At 41.6% G+C, this 13,096-nt stretch overlaps 1 protein-coding gene across 2 annotated transcripts in view; it reads left to right on the forward strand.

Annotated features, from left to right (window-relative positions):
• The window catches only part of ADAMTS12 (ADAM metallopeptidase with thrombospondin type 1 motif 12), a 147,041-nt gene that overhangs the window by 61,099 nt on the left and 72,846 nt on the right, over positions 1 to 13,096 (forward strand). The gene's annotated exons all lie outside the window — the stretch shown is intronic.

Genomic DNA, 13,096 nt, shown 5'->3' on the forward strand with positions numbered 1-13,096 from the left:
TGCAAATAAAACTTGAAATAGTCATTAAAAAAAAAACCCAGAGGCTCAATTTGTTGGCAGGGCTTTGTTTAATTCTCTTTCCACAGGAGTAAAAATTTCAAAGTTCAAATCCAGTTCTCAGCAATCACTTTCAAACTCCTTGGCATTTAAGTGTGGAAGCCCCAATTGCTTCTGTCTGTGAAGGATTCTGGCATAGTTTTCTGTAAGTGATGAACACGGGGAGTTCAGTTAATTAAAGCTGGTGTTACTGGTGAACCTCCAGTCCATACATGGCAGAAATGCAAATAAATTAATGGGCTTATGACATCCAACAGGTTATAGTGCCTCTGACAATCAGTCTCTTATAGGAAACTGGAATAAAAAGAAGAAGTCACCCTTAAAACTCTGGCTAAAACTGGAAACATTCTTTAGCCCTGCAGTGGTATTCACAAAGAGCTGAGTGGGACACAGCTCACCTGAAGCTGCTGTTACCTCAGCAGGGTAGCTCATGCAAGCTGGTGGTAGGAGTTATCCTCTCACCTGAAAAATGCTGTTGTCTGCCTCCCCTGAGATGGTAAGATTTCTGCTGTTCCTCCCCTTGCTCCTTCTAGGAGTTTACAGATGCCTCTGTCAGATCTCCCCAGCTGCAGGACCAAGTCTGTCCCTGCTCTGCTGCTTCAGTGTCTCTTGTCTCTGTACGGGTGCCTCTTCAGTGGCTCAGTCAGACAAATGAAATCTTGTCCCAGCTTGGAACAGGAGAACCTCAACAGTCATCTCTCAGAGTGTTGTGAAGCTGGAAAATATTGTTATCAGGACTTACTTCTAAGGATAGAAAATGTTAACAGCAGTGTGTGTCTAAGATTTTCAAGATATTAGCATAACTCATTTTGGTGACTGACCAACCCCTTCCCTTCTTCGGGGGTGAAGTTCTCATCTTCAAGGGCTGTGCTTTAAGTGCTGATTTTTGTGGCAGAGGCACAGCAGGGTTGGGGCTGAGCGTGAGCCTTTGAAGGCTGTATTGCTTAGTAACATCATCTGATATATAAGACATTTGGCCTCAGCCAGGGACAAGGAGGCCCCTCAAAATGCTAGCATGTGCTTTTTTCTTTGAGCACACTGGTGTGATTGGTATTTTAAAGGCAGTGGAGAAATGGAATGGAAAAAACAACAGCTGGTCCAGAGAAAGGCCAAATGAACTCTGTTGTGTAAGCCCAGGGATAAGAAGGTTATAGCATAAGCAGTGTTAGTGATATCAAATCAAACCTTGAAAGAATGTAATTTTGTTTCAAGATTAATTCCAGACTGCCTTTCTCTTATTTTTCTTAGTAATATAAACACTAATTAAAAGTCATTGTTTAACTACCACTTCAAAGACTATTCTGTTCATCTTTCTATAACTTTTTCTCATATCACAGACCTTATACATTAATTTAGTTGGGGTACTTTACACTTCTTGAACTGTGGTTTGAACATTTAAAACTGAAATGTCAAGTTTCAGGAATTATGGGTGAACTATAGTAGCTATTGTTCATGAATAATGAACTTTGGTGCAGGGAATGTTTATTTGATGAGGTGCTTTCTTGAGAATGTGCCCTCTGTGTCTGCAGCATACCTGAAGCATGAACGTCTTCAGACAGGTGCAAGAAGACTGAGAGATGGAGAAAGCAGAGCACAGACTTGCATTAAGCTGATACCTGTCAGTCAGTGCTGTCCCCTTCCCCATCTTCCTTTCAAATTTCATCTCATGTGAGGGTGCCAAGAGGACTGAATGGCCTGCAGTATTTTACGGAAATGTTTGTTTATTTTGCATTTTTCTAAGGATGGCTGATGAGGCAAGGAATAGGATCCAGGCATTTTCTCCAGCCTTCACCCTTGTTTATACAAAATGGCTCATGTTCATTTTGCTCCTCACAGCCCTTTCATAATGAAAATAAGTCGTGATAGCTTTGAGTGATGTCTGGAAAAAGTGCTTTTTTCTTCATAATTTCAGAAAAAGCAAGGGGAAAAAGCAGTTGAAATTTAGGTCCTGTAAATGTAACATTACGAGTCAAACCTAAGGGCTTGTGCACTCCATTAGAACAGCTAATTAGTTCTGCTATAAAACAAATGACATCACCTATTTGTTTGCTCTGTTAGTTCAGGTAAATGATTTCTGAATATCGTTACCAATCGGCATCTTTAGACTGATTTGTCATTTTTAAGGTTTTTATGTAGTAAAATTCAGTGGTAGTAGGTGAAGTGCTTAGAGATGCTTCTCTTTTAGGCTTGGGTCTTGCTACAGAAATTGCTTTGGTACTGCCCTGTTTCTGAGATCCTGAGGTGAGAGCAGGACAGTGACAGACAGACTGGACAGGGTGAAGGAGATGTAGCTGTCAGATAAAATGTGTTTGCCAGACAATGTTGGATTACACGTTGCATTGGAAGCACAGGACTGCTATATTTGCTCTCTAATCACACTTGGTGGTCCAATATGTGGTTTACACGCCCTCCTCAGCATGGAGGTTGCTGTTTCTTCTGGGTCTGCAGAGCTTTCTGAGCTTGCAGTTAGCTACCAGCTTGCTGCTTTGCCTGAAGAAAACAGAGGGGAGAGCTGAGCATCCTCTGTGTAGTGAGGGTTGCAATGGGGGTGGAAAGCTGCTGGGGGTGAAGGCTGCAGGGAGCACAGCTAATTTGGCTCTGGAAATATGGGAATCTCAGAAAAGGCTGTTTCTTTGATTCCCAGTGGAACTTGCACCATGACCTGAATTCAGTTGTGTTTCAGCCTGTCTGCTGGGCCATGTCCAGTGTGCTGCAACAGGTTCTTGTTTGTCCCCTATAAACTTAGGCTTAGTGAATTAATGAACAGGTACATTTTGTAGAGTGAGACCCTTGAAGAAATCCTGAGAATGTCCATAACACATAAAAATAGTAATGTAAGTACCAAATCTCATCTTTGCTTCACTAAAAGCCAAGGACACCTGTTTCTTCCGTAAGTTTCAGAGCATTTGTAAAACACTTATTACTGTCTTGCTTTCTAGCTTTTAGAATCACTCTCAAGTCCTTTTAGCGCACACTACCTATTAACTGTGAAAATATATGTTTGAGAAAACAAATGTGAAAAGGAATGTGTTTATACCAATAAGCTAAACAACATGTTGAAATGCAGCACTAAAATAAAATCTGGCAATCTGTAAAGGGACCATAATGGACCTTCTGTACTTGGATGATTGAACTAGTTTTGTTTAAAAGCTATGGGGAATACCGCAAATGCTTTATATTTGGTTTTAGAGTACATTTCTTCTACCTCCTTGTCCCTCTGGGTGTTTTGCTAACAAATCGTATTATATATTTTCTTTGATGTACCACAGGTGCTTCTACAGCTGACATAGAAAATTCCTTCTGGTTAGTTCTGAAAAAAGCAGGGATCTGTCTTCCTACTATATAGACTTTAGATAAGATGCTGGAAGAAGGGGGGAAGTTTAATCTAGGTTATTTTTTTAACATTCTCCCGCCCTTTTGTGTTATAAGTCAGAATTTCAAGGCAGCTAACTGACAATTTTTAACTTATTGATTATAAGCCCAGGAAATTCTCATTGCCAGTGCTCAGTGAAATAACCACATGTTTATTTTACTGAATGCTTTGTTAATTTATGTAAGAAAATGCATCCTCATACATACATAAATATTTAGTCACTGAGGTCAGATTATTTCTTAGTCAGTCAAATCTGCAAGTAAAAAGACAAACTTCTATCTGGAACCATTTTTTAAAGAGAAGATTTTATTTGCTTTATGCTTAGACTTGAAATGATATATTTCTATCTAGGGCTTCATAACTGGACTACCATGTTACAACTGGAGAACTCTCTCAAATCCATGTGTTTTAATCTGAATTCTGGACTTATTTTTACATCTGAGGGAGTTACAGTAGATAAATTTGTCTTCTTGAAATCTGCCCAATGTTTTTGCGATGGCAGTTCCAAAAAATAAGGGTGTAACAGCAGGAATAGTTTCAATGAGGCTCCCCAGTTCCTTTGCATGTGCATGTTCAGTAACCTCTCTGTTAATATCTGGAAAGAGATTGTTTGAAATATGTCACAGTCAAAGCAGTACTTTTTGAAGGCTAAACTAGAAACTTTTATTTCTTATAAATGTGGGCATATTTGAGTAACTGAATGATAAAAGACACAAAAAATACTAATCCAATGCCAGAATGTGTAGCAGAAACCTGACAGTGTAAACATTTAGAATAGCTGCAAAATCAGGCAGTTTATATAGTGAACATAAAGAGATAATCTTTAATAACTTTGCCTGAGAAATTTTGTTTAAAAGATGCCTGTGGTATTCTCTACAATATGTATTCTGCTTCACCATATAACTTTTTATATGTAAGGTAAGTGCTGAGCTCGCATTTGTTCTTGTTGTGGAACACAGTGGTTATTCATGTTCACCCCTGTTCCCACACAATGAGATCATGTTTGTGCTAATCACTGAAATACTCCAGTGTTCTTTGGCATGGCAGCCAAGCAGCATACAGCACTCTTTGTGCGTACATTGAATTTTCTCAGTCTCTTGCTCGGGTGGCCAAATCCTGACTGCTGAGAGGACTAGCTGGGCTGTGCCTCTGCCAGGAACATTCACACTGTCACTGCAGGTCTGGCAGGCACAGCTATCTGCTTGCTGGTTTTGACTCTTAGAGCTGTTTGGAGATTCCTGGGAGATGAGCTGAACAGCACTTTCCAAACTACTTTGCCCCAGAATGAGTCTGAGCACAGTGGAGGCGTCAGGGCAGAGAGTGCTGACATTTGAAAGAGAGTTGGCCTGAAAATGGTGTGAGGGGCTCAGATGCCTGGACTCCTGGGGATCACAGCTGAGCTGGAACCTTGCCGAGTATTCAGTGAGGGGTGTTGTTTGGTGTTTTGGGAAAGGAAGAGGAGCACTTAGGGAAGGAGGTGCAGAAAAATGCTGTAAGATCAGGACAAGGAGCAGTTCAGTAGTAGGATGATGTGAAATAGCTTTAGTTCATCAGCTGTGCCTTTCACACATATTTTCTAACCAAACTGCTGAGATTCAGCTTTTTTGAGGGTGAAGCTTTGAGCTGGAGCAGTGTCTCAGAGTGCAGGGAGGCTGCATCCTCTTCTGGGACCACTCAGCAGCCTGGGTAATCACAGGAGTGGTAGCATCTCCCAGCTGTGCTGGGCTGCCTGTGTGTGTTTGCCTCTGACTTCCTATCTGTCCTGGAGAGGAGGCAGGAGCAGCTGGTCCCAGCTGGCTCTGTACTCATCATTTGTAAGCACAGAGAGCTGCAAGTGGCTGTTCTGCTTTATTAACTTGAAGGGAATTGATGAGCCACTGAGGACTTCCTGTGGTGCACAGGTTGTGTCTTGGGGACCTAAAGGAGGCCCTTAAACCCACTTAAATTTGGGATTCTGCATGGGGTAGCATAAGCAGGCAAAACAGTGCTGGGCAAATGTTAAGATCTGATTTGTGAGAGATGCTTCTGCCAAATGAAGGTGCAAACAGGAATATATGCTGAAGTTAACAATATGGATCTTATTTAACAATGAATGTAAGGTGGAGAAATAGAGGGAAATAGAAGGGATAAAGGAGGGTGAGATCAAGCAGAAGATAGTCAGTACCTATGGAGCGAGCACTATCCCGTTGGTCCTTCTTCAACTGGCGTCCTGGAGTACCACTTCCATACAGGCCGAGTTCCAGGGAGCCACAGGATGGTCACAGATGGTGTTCCCACAACTTGGGGTGATACATGGATGAGCAGGTGTTTCCTTTTCCACTGCTTGCCACAGGAGGAATTTTTGTCCGGATGTGTTAACCACGATGTTCTAACCAGATCCTGCCACAAGGCCTGGAATAGCACCTTCCAGTTGCAAATTCCTCCCTTCTGTGCTTAACTCAAGTTCTCACTGTGGTGATTTATCTTATGACAAGTTCCATCTGTGGCCTTGACAGTGTTTGAAACAGTCACCTGTACTCCTTAAGCCCTTAAACATATTAGTTTTGGCATGATGAGGATATTACAGGGAGCATTTTGCGAAGGGTGTCTGTGGAGGAAGGCCTTCCTCAGTTTTGCAAGGCTGAAAAAGCCAATATGGGCCCCTTGGGTGTGTGGAGCAGCAGTCTGTCCTCTCCAGGGAGGGGCAGTGACATACTGAGGTCTTTGCAGAGGGCTATTCTTAGATTCTGTGAGCTAAACAAGAAAGCCCATGTGAGCGGAAGCCTCTTGTTTTTCTGCATGGGGAAACCCAAGCGCTCCCCTTCAGTTCCGCATCAATTTATCTTTATTTCCTGAGATTTTATTGTTTTTCAGTAAAATCTCAGGAAATCCTGGCTGAGGATGGACCAGTGTGGAAAAAAACACATTACAGTCCAGAGCAGAGAATTATGCTGTCATACCTGTCTCCTTTGCTACTCTTCCGCTTCTGGTTCCATTGGGAATAGAACAAAATGGTTCTTCATATTAGGATTTGATAGTTATCAGTACTGTATGGACTTTGGTGTCTGATAAAAGTGGAGCTGCCAGTTTCTAAAGTAAAAGGAAATGCATGAGTTTACTTAAAATCCATGAATCAAATGTGATTATTCTCAGTTACTTTTTCATGAGGATTATTTGGCTTAGATTCAGTTGGTCTGGTGAACTTCCCTATGTGAGCATCAATGTTATGAAGGGCTCAGGTTGTTTTTGTGCAGGAGGAATGACTCCCCAGTCCCTGTAGCACAGCACCCAGCCTGCTGCTGTACTCAGAAACTTATTAAAGCCAGTACGTGGAGGCCTCTTTGAGCTGGCTCTAGTCCCTTGAGAGGCTGGTTGCAGTCTTCACAGCTTGAAAACCTTCTGTCTTGTCTGAGCCACTTGTAAAGAGCAAACCTTCCATGTAAAGCATTTACAGTACTCAAATCCTTGGAATGACAATCTTTAGTAGTTCTTTCTTGTCCTTTGCTTCTTCCAGCATAATTGTTGGGGTTTTTTTCTGGTACCTTTCCTTTCCTTGGTGCTCTGTCCACCATTCCTACTGTCTTGCCAGCTCTTGGAGCTTGGCATTAGGGCAGCCTGCAATGAGTGCCTTTGTGAAAATCACTTAAGTGACCCTAAAGAACTAGTGGGCCCTCCAGAGACCTGTGCTGCCAATTTCTGAATCCTGCTGGTTCATAACTCTCTTCCTGTCCATGAAGACCCACAAAGGGTACATAAAACATGTACCCTGCGAACATTTCATAATTTTTTTTCACTGCTGACTTCCATAGTGCCAGCACAAACTTACCCGCAGCATACAAGCTAAGGGAATAGGGTCACAGAATTGTTTAGGTTGGAAGAGACCTCTAAGATCATTGAGCCCAACTCTTATTCCAACACTGCCAAGTCCACCAGTAAACCATGTCCCTAAGTGCCACATCTACATGTTTTTAAATACCCCTGGGAATTCTGACTCCACTGCTGCCCTGGGCATCTTCCAGTGCTTGGCATGCCTTTTGCAGAACTTGTCCCTAATACACAACCTGAACTTCTGCTGGCTCAACTTGAGGCCATTTTTTCTCATCCTGTCCTAGTTACCTGGGAGAAGAGACCACCTCCCATCTGGCTACACACTCCTGTCAGGGAGTTGTAAAGAAGGCTCAGAGGTCCCCCCGAGCCTTCTTTTCTCCAAGATAAACACCCTCAGCTCCCTCAGCCGCTCCTTATCAGATTTGTGCTTCAGACCCTTCCCCAGCCCCACTGCCCTTCTCGGGACACTCTCCAGCATGTCTGTGTCTTTGTTGTACTGAATAAGACATTGTAGTGTTTTACCCTTGTTCAAGGTCCTGACTGCAGCTGGTTGGTGACCTCTGATTGCCAGCATGTAACCAGTTTGGGTTTTTTTCATTATTATATGAATTAAATTTATGGAACATAAATTTTTGGAACAAAAATATGGAACAGAAATTCTTGGAGTCTGATTCAAGAGCTTCTGGATACCATTTGGAAAACCAAACTGAAAATCAGATGAACACTGACAATGTAGACAACTACTTTAAGATGTCACTCTAAGGTTTTGTGCATAAATTTTGTGTGAATGAATTTTTAGAGAGAGACATAAAAAGAGAAAGATTATTAATAAAGCCCATATGTTTTAATTCTCATTTTCATCATAATGGTACCCCAAAAACTGCATTTCTCCGTTATTTTAAGGTTAGCAGTTCCTATGTTATTTGGCAAGATACATTATTACATAGACATAATTCATTAGTAATTTGTAATCTGAAAATTTGTTTCACAGTGAGTGTATTCTGTTTTAGATTATACTTGTTTTTCTTTAAATTTTAATAAAATAGTGCTGCAAGTTAAATTGTATTGAGATGCCATTTTACCAAGAGCTAGATTAATTCATAGAAACATCATTTCTAATCCATTTCATTAATGTTTTCACCAAAATAAGAGGCATCAGACACTAAAGTTGCCAAATGAATGAACATGGAAAGTTCAAATTACATGGAGTGATGTACTCCTAGGAAAACATCTGACACAGGTATAATTTTTAATTGTCCCTTATTGTTTTGGGTTTAATTCCTAAGTAAAAAAATAAGAACATTCAGTCAGAAGGACAGTCATTGATGCAGAATATTGGCAACTTCAGGCATATGTCTCCTATGACATTGTTCTCTGTGTACCTCTTGATGCCCAGTGCATCTGTCATTCCATCTTTACAGCCTGAATGGTAATGAGCAGCAGACAATCAGCAGCAGTATCTGATTAAGTGCGTCAGTCAAGACAGGTCCAGTTATAGTTTCATTCTACTTCAGAGTGGTGTGACTTCACTGTTTGATATGCCATGTTTTTGACAGCAGGAATGTCAAAGTTAAACAAACCTGGCTGAGTTGTAAGCTTGCTTTCTCTGTGCTTGTTTTTGCTGGGACTTGGGGGTTGTCAGCATGGGCTTGTACGTGATTAAGTAGTTGTAATCATTTCCTGTGTGAACACTTCTTCACACTCAGAATGCATTTGTGTGACTTAACTTGGCCTGTTTTAGAAATGCTTGTAAAAAGAGCTGGTTTGGTTATCTGTTCAGTTTTAAATTCACACGCTCGCTTCCATTTTTGCCACAGTTTTCCTATTATGGCGTATGAGACCTTACTGTCACATTGTCATCATCCAGACACAGTTTTGTCTGTTTATAAGCAGATGCTGTGTGTAGAAAACTACCTTGTTTATTTCAGGAGGGGAACAGGGAAGAGGATTGCTCGCTGCATTTGATTTTTAAGCAATTAGTAAGTTCTCACAGTAGATCAGCTATGAAAGTTGCTAATTTTCTTATGAGTAAGAGAGAGTATCGCTTGTGCAGTGTCACTGTGTTTCAACACAGTTTATTGACCTCTTGAAAAACTCACCCCTAAACGGTATAATTTTGTTAATATTTAAACTAAAGACATGTCTTAGAACAGAGTGAAGGGTTTTGGAGGAGTCATAATGTAGCAAGTTATGAACAGTGTGGGATTTATTCGTCTAGCATCATTCACACCTCCTGTCTGGGGTTGTAGTATTTTGACTGTGAGCAGTATAAGAGTGGAAAAAATGACAGAGCTCTTGCGCAAAGAGAAGGGAGCTGAGAGTAGAAAGTGAAGACACAAATCAGTGCTACTACATTTTGTGTGACAGTCTTCACTTGCAGAGTTCTCCTCTACAACTCAGTCATTTTCCTCTTCTGGGAACTTCCATACATTTTCACCTTGCTTCTGCAAAGCCCTGTGTACCTGCAAAGATGTTGAAGGCTGGCTGTGTGTAGCTAGCACCTGGAGGTCCCCTTATGTTGCCCTGTAGGCTGCACTCTTCCTTGAGCAGCACCAGCAAGAAACAAAAGCAGGAAAAAGCCTGTTTTGTGGAAATTTCAGATAATGCTTTTAAGTGAGGTGAGTCATGTTCTCTCTTTTAGGGAGTTAGGAGTGGTGGAAGGCAAGCAGAAATTAACTGCTTAACAATCAAGCTCATTTTGAATGGATGAGTTGTTCTAAGTGAAGAAGAATTTATGTGGGTTTTTTTTTTTGTGTGATTATCTATAGTTAAAGATTAGAAAGCTCTTTTTTATAAAGGACTAGCAAAGAATGTTGTCACCTGATGAAAAATTAAATTGATTTGTTAGAGGGTAGAGCTTTATTTTCATATACACAAACCATGCAGCTTTAAACTGTCCTGGAAAGTTTGTGCAATACTGGTTTTGTTCTTAAAATAGAAATAAAATACAGATAACTTAAAATCTTTCCTAGTAGCTGAAAGTTAAGGGCCTTTTATGTTGTTGTTAGTCAAGTAGAATTTGTAGGGCAGTTTCAAGGGACATTTTTATTTTCACTAAAAACAATTTGGAATTTAATCTTAAAAACCCAGACATTTTGCTGAAGTTTATCAGCCATTTCTATCTAGAAGCTGATGAAATGTTGTCATCTACACCATTTCTTCTGATTATGTAGGCAAATCACATATCCATGTCTGGATATCACATATCCATGTTGGGACATGGTATGTTACTTGTTGGGCTGAATCCATTTTTCTAATGAAAACTTCACATCTGCAAAATTGCCTCCCACAACAGCTAGAAACTTCTGAGTATTGCTGCTTGAATTTAATACAGTTTGTTACCTAAATCTCTTACCAGCCTTGTTTTTATTTAGTCTTAGGCTGTCCTGGCTACACTCTCAGCACAACTTTCCTTTTCTATTCCTAAGGACTCCAGCACTATCCTATCTGTGTTATACCTCTTCTTCAGAAATCCATGGAAACCCTCTGGGTAGAAGTATCCCCTTTCTCTCTTCTGTTCCTTGTGGAATGAGCTATGCTCAGCAGTTTTGATGGAAAAGAGGCTTTCCTCAGGCAGCACTGTTCTTAGCCTCAGGCCATTCCTCACTTCTTGGACAATCCTGAACTGGTGGGCTGCCAGTCAAGACTTCCATGCCTGGACAACAGGGTGCCTGTGATTTCTCAGTAAATCTGCAATCACTTGTAGCACTTTACTCATTGAAGGTAAAAACAAGGTAAGGTTATTTAACTTCACCGTTGGATGGTTAAAAGAGACAGTCAAAATGTGAAGAGACATAAAAGCAGGGGTAGAACTGTACTTTGTAGCTGCCTGTATTTTAGTGTGGCTCCAAGAGGATATTCTCTCTGCTTTGTCTAACTAAAAAAGCTGCCAGGAGACTTCACACAGTGGGGATCCATTCCTTCGATGTCACCTGCCCAGGTAACGTACCCTGCACAGGAGGTTTTCCATCACTGAGGAGAGTTCTTTCTGCAGAATCCTTTGGCTTTCTGGCATTCATTTTCACCTCTTCTCAGATTTTCATACGACCAGAGCCTCATGCTCAACCAGCACTCCAGACTTTTCCCTGAGGGTTGTTCACCACTACAGTCTCTATGATTTTAAACATTTTTACCTCCAGTGCTATCAGCTGCCCAGACAGTTAGCAATACTTTTTGCTAGCTGTAAATAGAAAACCTGACAGCTGGTCTGAAGTTTTATTTGGCCATAAACAAAGCACTTAACCAGCAGTCTGAACGGAGTTTTTTGTTCAGATAGATGTGGGGAAGGTTTTTCTCATAAAATGCTTAAAAATGTAGATAATGAGAACTGTACTTCATAGAAATAAGAATGCTGAAAACTGTGTGAATGTGCAAGGGAGGTTAATGAATATAAGCTCATAAATAGCCCCTCACTGAGGAGACGATTGCTGTAACTGAACAAAGATTGAGGGAGGCAGCTGGAGTGGTGCTGCAGTGTGGGCTGGTGGGGTTAGGGTGCAGGTTATAGCAGTGATAGCTCATTGCTGTTGTGTACAGGACACTTGCGCACAGGGGCTCAGTTCTAATTGTGGTCGGTGTTATTTCGTTTATTAACGTGGCATATTTCAACTGCACACATAATGTGTTATCAGGATTGAGGCATCTTTCAGGCTTGTGTCAGAGAACAGATTTCTGAAAATGTGAATATATAAACCAAGAAATTCACTGTCTTTTACACAAAGAGATACACACATCCAGTAGTGCTGCATTTTGTTAGGTACATAAGATGCTGTGATTGTTCTGTCTGCGCTTGGGTCTAAAGGGCAAACAGCTCATTCATGACAAAAGTGTAGCTGGTGTCAAGGGACCCAGCTGCCAGGTCATCTGTTCTTCAAGAGCAGAATGTCTGGGGAACTGCTCCTCAGCACTGGGACCAGAACATGGAGGTAATGTAGGATAACTGTCCCCTGCCCCACAGTCATGTAGGTTGTGCTGGAGCTGCCTCTCTGGCCTGTGAATATGCCCCATCTGGAATTAAGACATCTTCTTTCATGAGTGAGATGACAAGGATCTACTGCAATGCATGTAACAGAAGTAAGTGCTCCTGATCCTTTGTAGGACTTGGGAAATCCCACCACTGTAGAAGCATTTCTCAGGGTCATGGGTTGGAAAAATGCCAGCAGTTGCTGTAAAACTGGCACGTCATTTGGCTTTTGGGCCCTGCATTATTTAAGTTACTGGTATTTCCCTAGTCACATAGACAGCTGGCATTCAAAGCTAGAGTGAGTGGAGAGGCATTAGCCCCACTGAACACAGTGCAAGGTTGCTAGCAGCCCTACAAAGCAGAGACTTCTTCCTGAGAAGCATTAGATGCACAGATCCCAAAATTACAGTGAAAGCAGTGTCTTTCCTGTCATCAGGCAGGATGGCAGCAGGCAAGGATCCCCTGGCTGCCCTGCTGGTATTTAGATGACACCTGCTGGTCAAGTGTCCCCATTTGTCAAGGATGTTCTCCATGCACAGAACAAGGCATTCTTGGGTGTGCCAAGATGTATTGGACTTAACATGCCGTCCTGATGGGAAAATGAGCTGCCTGTGAAGAAAGCATATCCCTTATCTTAAACTGTCAGCTGGTGTCATTGGGGAGGTTAGAGCCAAACCACAGGAGAGAAACTCCTTGAAAAGGGCATCCCCAGTTGAATTTTTTTTTAGCTTGGCTCAGTCTTACAATGTTAATCCTTTGTGTTTAAGTGGAGTGACTTTTTGGTGTGTTTAACCCGTCTCAGGAAATTCAGAACTTCACTGGACAGTGCCCTAAGCAGTCTGGTGTCCTTTTGGAGTTGCCTCTGCACTAGGTCAGGTGGGTGGCAGCCAGAAGAA

Source organism: Serinus canaria, chromosome Z, assembly GCF_022539315.1.
Source record: "Serinus canaria isolate serCan28SL12 chromosome Z, serCan2020, whole genome shotgun sequence".
Classification (NCBI taxonomy): domain Eukaryota; kingdom Metazoa; phylum Chordata; class Aves; order Passeriformes; family Fringillidae; genus Serinus; species Serinus canaria.